This window comes from Brassica oleracea, chromosome C6 (assembly GCF_000695525.1).
Source record: "Brassica oleracea var. oleracea cultivar TO1000 chromosome C6, BOL, whole genome shotgun sequence".
Taxonomy (NCBI): Eukaryota; Viridiplantae; Streptophyta; class Magnoliopsida; order Brassicales; family Brassicaceae; genus Brassica; species Brassica oleracea.
In genome coordinates, this window is record NC_027753.1 from 30,187,297 (window position 1) to 30,201,067 (window position 13,771).

The 13,771-nt window shown below is 34.4% G+C and overlaps 2 long non-coding RNA genes across 2 annotated transcripts; both read left to right on the forward strand.

Annotated features, from left to right (window-relative positions):
• Positions 1 to 6,457: 6,457 nt before the first annotated feature.
• Positions 6,458 to 6,926, forward strand: LOC106298595. The gene is made up of 3 exons (XR_001261512.1): positions 6,458 to 6,560; positions 6,653 to 6,780; positions 6,876 to 6,926. It is a non-coding gene; the product is annotated as an uncharacterized LOC106298595 (long non-coding RNA).
• A 192-nt stretch (positions 6,927 to 7,118) lies between these two features.
• LOC106298594 lies at positions 7,119 to 8,318 on the forward strand. The gene is made up of 4 exons (XR_001261511.1): positions 7,119 to 7,187; positions 7,289 to 7,327; positions 7,619 to 8,008; positions 8,147 to 8,318. It is a non-coding gene; the product is annotated as an uncharacterized LOC106298594 (long non-coding RNA).
• The last annotated feature ends 5,453 nt before the right edge of the window (positions 8,319 to 13,771 follow it).

Genomic DNA, 13,771 nt, shown 5'->3' on the forward strand with positions numbered 1-13,771 from the left:
ATAAAATATAACGCATATGAATTTTTATTTAATAAATATTCAAACTAAATAATATATATATATATAAATACTAATGATTTAAAGCAACAAGATTGACTGATCAATTTAGTTGTCCAGTTGAAATTTTTCAAAAGTATGTGAAAGACTAAAGTCAAAGTAAATATGGATTTAGAATAGTAGTTATATTTTACTAACCAAAATACCGAAAAAAATCGAACCGAATCAAAACCAACCCGATATCTGGATTGAACACCCATAATCCAAATGAAGCCAAACTATTGTTTCATTCTCCAAAATATAATAAAAATAATAACTTAATTCCGCGCAAGGCGCGGGTCTTATCCTAGTTACAACATTATTTGATGACCACGTATCATCATTATGATGATTCTTAAAATCTATAGAAAAATAGGTTGGTCGATCTAAACACATGTTATATTTTTTTATTAAACTAACTATCAAACTAATTAGTAGTGTACAAAAGAATATTCTCAATTTTTTCTTTAAATAAAAACTACGGAATTATTTAATATGATTAAACTATATATCATATAAAAATACATAAATATGTAAATTTAAAATTTTGCATTGAAAAAATATTGAGACCTTAATATTTTAATTTTGAAATTTACATTAAAATTTTTGTGATTAATGGTTTAAATCATATGAGTAGAAAGTCTCAATATAAATATTTATATTAAAATATATTATATATTTTTGTCAATATCATTGAAATTTAATTATATACCATATAAAATAGGGGGAATTTTACTTATGCACTTTCCTTAGTACCATTATTCAATTATACCATCCATTAAATGACATTTTCAAATATACCCTATTCATTAATGACTAAATGACCTAGGTGCCCCTGAGTAAACCAGATGTAGTAGAGAAAGGGAAAGAGATAAGGTTTGAGGTTCGCCGTCGTCATCTTCATCCAGCCTCGCCGTCGTCGTCTTCATCGAGATCGATCATCGTCTCCATCGAGATCCACCGCCGTCTCCGTCGAGATCTTGTCGTCATCTCCGTCGAGATCTGTCGTCGTCTCCGTCGAGATCTGTCGTCGTCTCCGTCGAAATCTGTCGTCACTCTCTCTCACACAGCCGACGACAAGAGATTACGAGAATCACTCTGTCTTGCGGATCTTCACTCTGTCTTCGCGATGTTCTCGATGGTTTAGGCTGCAGATCTAGTTTGAGAGAGTAGTTTAGTGTGGTTAAAGGTTCAGATCAATCCTCGTTTACTCTCATTGGGTAGGAGAACCGGCGAATTGAGGTGTTGTTGGCTTCATACTTGGTGGTTGTGGGCTTGTTGGTAGAGTTACATCACCGGTGTAGGTCATGGGTCTCGTTTGGTTCGTGTTTCTCATGTTTGCAGCCTTAACTAGGATGTTTAGAGTCTGGTGAAGTTGTTTAGTTTACTTAAGCTTGGTTGAGGTTGTTGATGCATTGGAATAGCTTTGTGGAGAGAGCGTGTGGCTGGGTTTCTATCGGGTTTCTTGCAAGACTTCTCTAGTCTCGAAATTGTTTTCTGGTGCAAGGTTTCAGGTTAAGCCGGCTCTGATGTGGGGTGATAATTCTTCCATCGATTCTGGTGCATCATTCTTGAGATGGTTAATGATGGTGACTAGTGCTCGTTTCTCCTGCTTTGTTCCTTCGTTTCTGCATCAAAGTGCTCTTGTTTTCTGCTGTTATGCTCTTGTTTTAGGAGATCAGGTTTCTTATGTTGTTATGCTCAGTTCCTTTGTTTCTCCTGGTCTATTCTTTAAATTGTCTTCGTTTCTGCTCTTGTTTTAGGAGATCAGGTTTCTGATGTTATGCTGTTATGCTCAATTCCTTCGTTTCTCCTGATCTAGTCTCTAAATTGTCTTCGTTTCTGCTCTTGTTTTAGGCGATCGGGTTTCTTAAGTGTTGTGGAATTTGGATGGTGTCTCTTCACGGGTCTTCAGTTAGGTTCTCCTTGGTGTGGCTTTTGGTTATGTTCCCTCTACCTGGGTCCTCGTTGTGGTGATCTCTGGTAATGCTTCGCTATTCTTCCTTGTTTTGTAGCTAATTTATAAAATAAATCATAAACCCTTACAAATTGGTGTATGAATCATAATAAAAGATTTATAATCCTTTATAAATCATTTTATGGTTTCTTTTGATTTTAAATTACCAAATTCCTTGCATATGTGCAGTTCCCAGCTATTTTTTACATGAAATCAAATATTTCTACTTTCAAGTACACTGATGCTCGTTTACAGTTAATACACACTATTCAGATGCAACAAAAAAGAGAGAGATAGAGATTGGCTGAAACATTATAACTATTTATAAATCATTTATAATTGTTTATAAATCATGAGTGGATAGATAAAATCATAAGCAAGAAGATATTCTTATAACTGATTGATTAACAAAGAAGACACTGAAAGACTCCGTTGTGCATTGCCAAAATGTAAAGTCCGTGAGTTTGTGAATAATGGACATATTCCGGATCTTGAACTGTGTCCAGCAGCAATTCATTTCTTGAAAAAGAGAAACATTATCTTCGGTGGCTAGCACATCCTGTGATGTTTGCCAAAAAGATAGGCTCAAAGCTCCTTGATGTGCAGATGTTCGTCACAGTTAGGATAATAGGCGCAGTTCCTGTCACCAATATGAATTTCTACAAGCTGCTTCGTTCAAAGACTCATGTGGTCTTGTATCCTGGATTGTATGTGAAGCTTTGCACAGAAAGGTAGTTAACAGTTTGTGTATTTTTTACATGTATGGCTCTGACACATTTTTGTAGATCATTTGTAAAGGATAATAAATCATTTATAAGACTTTATCAATATTGTTAATCATTTATAGACGTTTAAAAGGTCTATAGATCACTTTTAAATGATAATAAATAATATATATGTTTGTAAAAGTCTACAAATCATTTGTAAATATTTAAAAATCATTTATAAATAATTTATAATGGTTTATAAACCATATATAAGGGTTTATAAATCTTATATAAAATATTATAAATCATTTATAAGAGTTTATAAAGAAATTTATTAGTTTTTATAAGACAATTTATAGATTGTATATAACGATTTATAAATCTTTTGTTAAGACATTTATAAGATTTTATAAAACAATTTATAGATCATATATAATGATTTATAAAACCATTTATTAGGTTCATAAATATATTTATAATTGGTTATCAAAACAATTTATAAGGCTTTCTAAATATCTTTTAAAGTATAATTCATTTATAAGAGGAAAAATTGCAAAACTAGCACATCTGAAGTACACTTATTCATGTTTACACTATTAAGATGTCCATTTTTAAAAGCACCTAAATTTTATGGAAACAAAAGACAATTATATCATCTAATCTATTTCTACTCATGGTAAGAGACGAGATCAGTTTTAAACCGCCTTCATGGGTGGACTACATCTTCTTCGTCGGTGGACTACCGTGCTCCGTCGGATCAAATGTAGCTGGATCGTAATCGACAATCTATAAAGTTTATAAAACACATCTATTTATAAGAGTTTATAAATCTATTTATAAGAGTTTATAAATCTATTTATAAGAGTTTATAAATCTATTTATAAGAGTTTATAAATCTATTTATAAGAGTTTATAAATCTATTTATAAGAGTTTATAAATCTATTTATAAGAGTTTATAAATCTATTTATAAGAGTTTATAAATCTATTTATAAGAGTTTATAAATCTATTTATCAGGGTTTATTCCAAAGATTATAAGAATTTAATAATCTTCATAACACAATTTATAAGAGTTTATAAAACAATTTAGAAGTGTTTATAAAGGATCATACAAGCCACTCTTTATGACCCTGAAGGCCATCAAGATTCAAGGTTTTGACAGCGGCAGTAAGGCCAGTGCCAGGCTTAACAGGAGCAGTTCCGTTCTCCCCACCCATCCTTTAAAGACACAACCAAAGCCACCTTCCCCGAGAAGACTTTCGGGTCTGAAATTTCTAGTAGCCAACTTGAGATTATAAGAATATTTAACGTTTTTTTTTTTTACAGCAAAGCATTTACAGACTCATGTTGACTCTGTAAACAAGATCGGTAACTCCGCATCCATGTGAACGTTATTTATAAGGATTTATAAAATCATTTATAAGGATTTGTAGAATTTCAAAAGGTAATTCATTTATGAAGTCTTAAAACATTTTATGAAGACTTATAAATTGTTTATAAATGTTTATTTACCATTTATAAAGAGTTTTTATATCATTTCTAAGAATTTATATATCATTGGAGTATCAACACACAGGGTTGGTTGATCCATCTTCAAACCCCCAGATGCAAAGTTCAAGAGTTGAAGATCATTTATAAGAGGTTATAAATCACTTGTAATGGCTTCTAAATCATTTATAAGAGTTAATAAATTGTTTATAAATGTTTATTTACCATTTATAAAGAGTTTTTATATCATTTCTAAGAATTTATATATCATTGGAGTATCAACACACAGGGTTGGTTGATCCATCTTCCAACCCCAGATGCAAAGTTTAAGAGTTGAAGATCATTTATAAAAGGTTATAAATCACTTGTAATGGCTTCTAAATCATTTATAAGAGTTAATAAATTATTTGTAAATGTTTATTTACCATTTATAAGGGGTTTTTATATAATTTCTAAGAATTTATATAACATTTATAAAGATTTATATATCATTGGAGTATCAAACACATAGATGGTTGATCCATATTCAAAACCCCCATATGCAACTTTCAAGAGGTTGTAGGCATGAGTTATTGAGTTTCATGTGTTTACCAAAAAATTGATCTCGTGAGTAAAAAAAGGCAGCAGAATATAATGTATAGCCTTTCCTCTCTATCACACCAACAACCAATAATATTTTGTATTTCCTAGTCATTTCGGCCAAACGTTCAACTTCAGAGCCTAAGATGGATCAAAATAAGATGCACAGATGCCAAATAAATGTACTTTATAGTTTACAAACACTAACTAGAGGCTGAAACTTAAGCTCGTTCATCTATTAACTTATTAAAAACTACATCTTTGATCTCATCAACAACTGTATAAAAACTACAAGTTTAAACTTTACTATGTTCCCTTCCCAGCTTCCTCAACGCCTTAGCTCCAAACTCAATCCCATGAACGAAGCTCTTATTCATGGGAAGCTTTTTTCCAACGGTTGTACTATCCATTCCCAGAGGAGACCTCCCTCTCTCTGACAACACCTATGGCTTCACGTGCTGTTGCTTCTTAACCCCATCAGCATACTTTGCAAAAGAAGTAGGCAGCGAGTAACAGCTCGTAGGTGAATTAGGGATTGACTTTGTCTACCACAGAGAATAGGCTGAGGGGAAGAGGATTTGACTTTGTCTACATGTATAAACTGATCTAGATGAAGCTTATCGCTGAGAATCAAATCATCGTGCTCATCAGAGAGAGAGACGTAAGTGTGAGGAGTCAGAGACTTTGAGATAAAAGCCTAGGTTTGGGAAAAGCTCACCTCCTGCTAGAGCAGGGACGATGCTAACGACTAGTAAGAGAGAGGACATGTGTTCTCCGGCGATTTTGACGTCGGTGTTCATGTGCTTGAGGAGAACGCCAGGGACTAGATTCGCCATCACCGACGGATCCGATTGTCGTCCTTTACTGGAGCTCACCGGATTCTCGCCTCACATATCCGATCGTCGTCCTTTGCCGGAGCTCCCCGGATTCTCGCCTCACATATCCGATTTTCATCCTATGCCGGAGCTCGCCGGATTCTCACATCGAGGAAGAAGATATAGATGGGTTTTTTTTTTATCGATGGTTTAGATAAAAACTTTTAGTAATTGATTACTTTAGGTTTAATTAATTAGGGGACATAGTGGTCATTTTCCTATTAAAAATCTGGTGGCATATTTGGTTAGTGTATAATTGTAAAGTGGTATAAGAAAAATGGTATTTTTGGCAATTCTCCTATAAAATAAATAAAATGATTGTTTTGATTTATTTACCAAAATAATTATTGTAAATAAAACAAGAGGTATTGATATATTGGAAATGCTCTTCGTAAATAAGTACTACTTGTTAGTCAAGTAACCTTAAAGACAACAATGTACGTAAATCCTCACACTTGGTAGTTGATGTAGCGGAAGTTTTATAAAATAGAACTAGAGATCCGTTGATTCTGATAATACCCGGAAAACTAGAATAATCACAAAGATCTTATTTAGTCTAAGAATGCCTAAGATCAATGTCTTCTTAAATTCGTTGAGATCACCAATGATCTACCGAAAACAAGGAACAAAGAGAGAACTCTCAATTTTATTAATCAAATCATCAACTTTTTAAACTACATAAAACCATAGCCTCAAAGACTATCTTATACAATAAAGTCAAGTTATCTGTCTGCTTAGGCTATCCACGTCCTTTTTTAGAGTGGGGCAAATGATGACTCGTGTCGATCCGGTAGTGGATAGGTATTTGTCATGCGTTCTCTTTCCCATTAATTTTCACCTTTAATCTGACCATTAACATCTTCATCCCACTCGCCGTACCATTAATTCGAGCTCAGCCTCTTCACAGGAACCGTCAACGTACTAGCAATTTTTTTCTTCGTTTCTACTGCTTCAGATTCTCTCAACTCCTAATATCATCAAAAATTTCAATGATTTGATCTCTCTGGCAGAGAAAAAAGGAGTACGGGGATCCAAAGGGAAGGAAATCTAAACCTGGCCAGCTCTTATAGAAAGAGGATGTAGCTCGCCTCCAACCTATGAAGATTTGGACAATTCTGAGGCTGAGGACAGTTTCAAGGTTTAGTTTTTGCAATCCTTTTGTTTATTTTTCTTTTGTTACTGTTCCTTGAAGAAGTAATATGTCTTCCAACAAGTCGATTTTGTCTTGTCTAGGCAATTTTTGTTTACCTATCATCTTGGTAAGAGACCGATATCAAGATCTTAGGCCATCATTATTGCTAGGACAATTTTAAGTCCTTAAAATAAAAAAAAGCAAAGGACGCAAGAGATATCAAAGGACGAAGGACGAAGGACAAGCTGGGACGTTTCTTATATAACAACTTTTCCCCTCGGTCCTAGTGTTTTTGTGGGTCCCCTGCCCTTAAGGACCGGCTGGGACGTTGCGATAATGTTGCCCTTATAAATGTAAAGTACAGAACTTTCTCAGCTGTTGTGGGACCCTTAGTCATCGTTGAAAAAGTGAAGGTATACACATTGATACGAGAAGATTTGCCATTGATATATTGAATTAAAGCTTTGCTATATAGATTCAATGTCCTCAATAACTTATTTTCTTTTTGTTTCAGGTTTTTGAAAAAATTGGCACCGTTCAATCCACTGGAGAGGTATTTACTATGAAAGTCTCTTTTTTTAAACACTTATAATGTTTTATTTAACCTTCGGTTTTTCTGGTGAGTGTTGATTGTGTTCATTGTCTGATCTCTAAAACAAAACAAAAAAGTTGTTGTTGTTTTGAGTTGTGTCGGTAATACTTATAGGAAGCTGAATCAACCCCAGTGAAAGAACTTACCCTGAAGAAATGATTTTTTACCATTGATGTCATGAACTTATACTGTTCCTTGAAGATAACTTGGAGTGTTGCTAACTTGAGATTAATGTTACATTTGGGGACTAAGGCTGCTATTCGAGAAGCCATGGAGCAGCCACAATAACCACCTTTCTGTGCGTAGATCCGTCTACTCTCCATGCTCGAGGAATATAACTTATCAGGCAGTCAAGAGAGGAAGAACACCGAGACCTATGGGTGTGTAGTTATCTTCATTCCATCAGAAAGTTTTGGCCAATATAATATTTTCAAGCTATAGGTTTCTGCATGTTAAAAGATCTGATGAAGCTCCAGGAAACAGCTCATAGCAGAATGCACCAATCAAAGACTTTCCTGGAATGTCAACTGGTGCAGGTGGTGCTGCAACCAACGAAGACTTTCCTTGAGAGCCAGAATACACCAGATTCTTAAACCTAACAAGAAAGCCAATCAGCGCTAGATAGTGGACCTATACCAACCGGTAATTTAGTCTTATAATAAACATTAACTAATATATCATCATAGTGAGTATACATCATCATCTTGGTTTGTTACTTTATTTTGGAGTTAATCTCTTGTGGATTTATTCTAATTCCTTTAATCGCAAATATTCATGTAGCATCTCAATGGATCCTTCAGCAGAGGACTTGAAATTGTTGGCGTACAAGTTTAAGAGCAATCTGTTAATAAACCAGTATAATTTCAGATTGCTTGGCATCCAAGTTAAAAAGTTTTGTACTATATTTAGCGAACTTACCTTACGAAAAAAAATTTCAATCTGCTTCTGGAGATTTCTAACTCCTGCTTCTCTGCAGTAGTTTTCTATCAAGAAAAGAAGAGCTGCGTCGCTCACATCAACCTGTTCAGGCTTAATGCCACATTTTCTATGTGCAGTTTTCACCAAATTGTCTCTAGAAATATATTTTATTTGACCTCAGTCCGCTGCAAGAAAATAAGTTGAACATCCACACATAGCTTGACAAACAAGCACCCAACAAGGGAAAAAATTTAACAACATAATTTACAACTACAACAAAGGATCACGATGGACAGTCCAAAATATTAACACCTAAACAAAACTTAGTAAGCCAATGCTGCATACGGCCTAGGTGATACAACCAATTAAACATTATGAAAATATAAATACAGTTTATCTATTTAAAATATTAATTATATTTAGTTTTAAAATTATCAAATATTCTAAAAATATTACATATAAATTAACTCAAAAGAATCAAACTACCGAATACTTTTTTATCCGAAGTAATTAAAAATATAACCAAGAACATTTTAATCTAAAATATCTAAAATTTATCCAAATTATCTGATATTTTAATTGAAAAATACAAAAAACTTTGATTTAACGAATTATCCAAAATTGCACAAAAAAACAAACCAAAACAGAACTGAAGTAGACCCAAAATTTATTGGATATTAGTCAGTTTCTACCATTTTTAAATAAATAGGAACAAAACCAAAATAGTAAAACTAAAATTTATAAATAACCAAACAGTTCCTCTTTAGAACCAAAAAAAATCATAAATCAAAATACCAAAAACCGAAAAAATAAATCGAAATCGAGCTAAAACCTGAATACCATAGAGGCAACCAAAATGTTTCAGGTGGCATTTAGACAAACTGAAATACTTGAAAATATAGTTGGCCGAACCATACCTGAACCAATCAGGTTGTAGTTTTAGTGTAAACTCACCCGCCCGTAGGGCGGGCCAACCACTAGTATATAATAAAACATAAAAACCCTAAAACCTTAGAGATAATTATCTTAATAATAAATAAACTCTAAATAAAACACTAAATAAATAAGATATTTATTCTAAATATTCTCTCTGAATCATTCTCTCCGGGTTGGAAAGATTCGTCCTCGAATCTTAATCGTGATCTTCTAGTTCAAAACTTTCCAGACTTGAAATCTTCATGAGAACTTCCCATCTTTTACGACTTTTCCATAAATAATATTCTTCAAATAAAAGAATATAATTCATTCGCACCATCACCTTAATCTTCAAAACAACCTTAGCGTAACACTTCACATGGAACTGAGTTTTTGTCTTGATGTGATCCTTTATATAATCAGACTAAATCTCCACTATCCAATTGTTCTCGTGAGTTCCCACACTTCTCATAAACATGCCGTCTTTTAGGAGATTGAAGTGGCCGCATATATATTTAACAACAAACAAAATTTCATCGTACTTGGAGGGAAGTCCCGACTTTTCCTCTCTCTCTTTTCTTCTCCTAAAACTAAGCCTTCGAACTCTAATTGCAGACGGTGGTCGGCGGATCCGCCGCCGGCCTCCCATGTGTTTTTCCTTTATTCTTCGCTTCTCATCTTCTCTCTCTCTCTCTGTTGATATGCTCGCATCCCTGCTACAGACTTTCTCCTTGCACCGCTGTTCGCGTTAGGAGTTCTATGTAGTTAGTTTGGTGGTGATTCGGCGAGGCAGAGGTAGGGGTCAAAGGCGTTTGGCTCGGTTACGGGAGATCTTCTCTTTCCGACTCAGATCTGGAGTTTTTTTTCCCAGATCTGGCCTCGAGCAGGTGGTGACGAGGTACGTGAGGACTGTATCTATAAGTTATCCCTGCGTTGGCCAGTCTGGTTAGTTCTCTGGTGTAGCTTGAGCGGTTTAGTGGATTCTCGGGGTGTGTTAGTGCGGAGACTATCGTTGGTCAGCCGGATGTTGGAGCTTGGCTGGGGAAGTGGCGTTTTGTTCCTTCGTTCAACCTCTGTTCTGGATCTGGACTATGAAGCATTGGTTTGAGAGCGGGCGTTTGGGTTTTACTGTCTCTTATTACTCTATGCTGACTGTGTACAAAGAGGAGATCTACAGTGTTGCAGTGGTGTGTGTGGCTATCTAGGCGTGTGCGGGTAGCTAGTGGCGTCACACTTGCTTCTCTGTTCGTGAGGAAGTGCTCTGCGCAGTGGCATTAATCACGGGTATGAAGCTTCTTCTTCTTTGGGCAAGTCCGATGGTGTGGCAAACTCAACTTTTCACGCCCCTTCCGAATAAGAGCAGTGACTTGTAGATGTGCTAGACTTGATCACATCAAGAAGAAGCGTAACAGTCAATCTGCGTTTAGTGTGAGCAGCAGCTCTGTTTTTTGCGGTGGTACTCAACAGATGAGTGAATGTTTCATGCGGTAGCACAGATTAGCTAACTGTGCGGCAAAGGTTTTGGCTAGATCGGTGGGGTAGAGGCATACAACTTCACCTTTATCCGGACCTCCGGTTTCGACCGGGCCGGGACCTTCACTCCGAATGCATCTGTTTGAGCCGTCGTAGGATATGGTAGTTGTGTGTACTAATTTAGCAGGTTATCAAAGGCGTGTTCGTTACGAAGCTGTAGGAGCGGAGTGGTTATGAGGGCTGGCCAATTCTCTGTAAACTCGCGGTAACTTAGCAACCACAACAATGAGACTCCTGCTGTTGGTTCATGGCGATCCTAGACAATGTGCGTTGTTCTGTTATTCAGGATTTGTATTAGTTGTGGTATTTCTGCATTTCAGTGTGTTTTTCTTTTGTATTTTGGTGTTGTTTAGTTGTTTTTCTTTCTCCGCTACTAGTTATCTTTGTAATTTCTGTCTAAAATTTAAAATGGTATAAAATTTAACATTCATACCAAAAAAAAAAAAGTTGCAATTATCTTCATCATAGGTATCAAAAATTGGATCACCAACGATATGTACGTAAACTGTTTCTTCGCTTTCAGAAAACAAGTTTTCTTTTGCGAAAAAATAGATGTTCCCCTTCACCATGATTCCATAATCGTTCTTCGATTAAAAAAAACTAGAGATCACCTGATGTAGCGGAAGTTTTATAAAATAGAATTAGAGATCCGTTGATTCTGAGAATGCCCGAAAAACTAGAATAATCACAAAGATCTTATTTAGTCTAAGAATGCCTAAGATCAATGTCTTCTTAAATTTGAGATCACCAATGATCTACCGAAAACAAAGAACAAAGAGAGAACTCTCAATTTTATTAATCAAATCATCAACTTTTTAAACTACATAAAACCATAGCCTCAAAGACTATATATAATAAAACATAAAAACCTAAAACCTTAGAAATAGTTATCTGAATAATAAATAAACTCTAAATAAAACACTAAATAAATAAGATATTTATTCTAAATATTCTCTCTGCATTAGTAGTCTCTAACTATCTTTGGAGTATCAGTAGCCTTGTGAATACTTAGTGACAGAGTGGCGGATCCAGAAATTATTTAAACCTGGGTTAAAAATAATGGATCTTAATTGTGTAAGTAAAAGAGGAAATAAAAGGAAGTAAAAATAGGGTGTAAAAAGAATTAGAATCCAGGTTAAGTGGTGTAAGCCATAGGAAAAAGAACCATCAGAGTTAGTGAATTTCTATTTTTTAAGCGTAATAAAGCTATTTCTTAGATTTAAGGTGTGTCGGTTGACACCTCTTTACCCCGTGGGTCCGCCCATCATAGGAGTTCGGGAAACCATCAATTACAAAAATATTAGGAGAAGGGAGGTGTCTTGAACAGCACGTTACCCCTTTGAGTTTTGGACCTGATAAACCATGGGCTCTGCACGAAGAGTCAGGGATGTCTCTGGTCAAGCGATTAAGCTTGTTGGCTCTGGAGGTAAGTACTTGTTTATTTGAAAATCGTAAGACAAAATATTTTCTTACGCCATAAAAGCTGGAGTCGTTTCTCTCACTCAAGCTTTCTTTACAGAGAGCTTAAATATTCTGTTAGGGGTTTTAGATGTTTCTTTTGATGGACCTTATATCAGCCCCAGTACAGCATCTACGATATTTTTTTGGTCATATGTACTGTTTGAGCTGCCAGTGGTCATGGACTAAACCCACTAAAACATAGAGTTTGTTTCCTAAATTTACAAAATTTATTTGGAAGAAAACTTCTACTAATTCTTCCAACTTTTAAAAAGATCTTTAACATATCCAAAATTTATGAATTTGGTAAAGAATTTTTATTTTGAATATAAACTAAGAGGTTTGTATTTTGAATATAAACTACGAGTGTTAATCATTGTAAAACTTTAACCAAACTAAACACAAGCCTGTAATTCTACTTTAATTATCTCAGAGTCGGCCCTGCGTTTGAAAGACATGGAATATAGCATGATAGTCAAATTATTGAATAGTGGATAATCTTAGCTAAACAAAATTTATGTAAAGATGTAAACAAATTAAGTTGGGTATAGTAGTTTTTTCTCCAAAGTAAGGGATTACTAAATAGAGTTGCATTTTACTCTACTTTTTTTTTGTAACATTTTACTCTACTATGTTCTTCCAAAATATAGAAATGCTAGGTTTTACTTTAAATATAGGTTAATGATTTTTTTAATCTAAATATAGAAGAAAACGGTTTCTCTATTTTAAAGTAAGAAAAAAAAGTAGGTTAGAGAATACTATTTTTATACTAGCATTTGAAAGCGAATATAAATTCATTTTAATGAAATTTTAGTTTTCTGGTTATATATCTCTGCACCTGAGTCTTGACCTACATGATGTTGAATGCTCTAGCAAAGTACTAGGCCACATGCTCTTAGGTAAAAGGGAAAAATAGTTGTTTTGCTGAATCTAAAAGGTAGAAAGAATGATCTCTCTCACAAGTACGTAACTTTTATATTAACTACGTACGTATACGGATACCGGAGTAATGAATTGTTAAAATTGGTTACAACCACGAGGGTGAAGAAAAAGTTGGTTGATAAAAGGACGACAAGGTTTAAAGGAAAGAAGAATGATAGAGACTAACCACATAATAAACCATAGATTAAAATAAAAAACAAGAGGTTGATTGTAAAACTTGTTCTTTTAGACGAAAAGCTAAAGGAATTTTGTGAATCACGAGAGCCTCACGTGCGGCTCCACTCTCCATGTTCGACGACTTCGCTGTAACCAATGACAACAGCGCGTAAACCACATCAAACCACACCTAGCTTTACATGGTTAATTGTGTATCTAATTATTTAATTAACTTCAATATTTAATGTTAACTGTGATATAGCTGTAAGATATGACTTCCTAATGTTAATTACTCCCTCCTTTGCTGAAATATGATTTTCTAAATTTATTTTTTGTTCCAAAATGATAGATTTTCTAGAATTTTAAAATATTTATGGTAGTTAATATTCATAAATTGTATACTTCTAAAAAAATTAATTGAATTGGTTAATACTATTAGTTAATTGTTATTAAAATGTATAATAAAATAAACAATAAATTAAT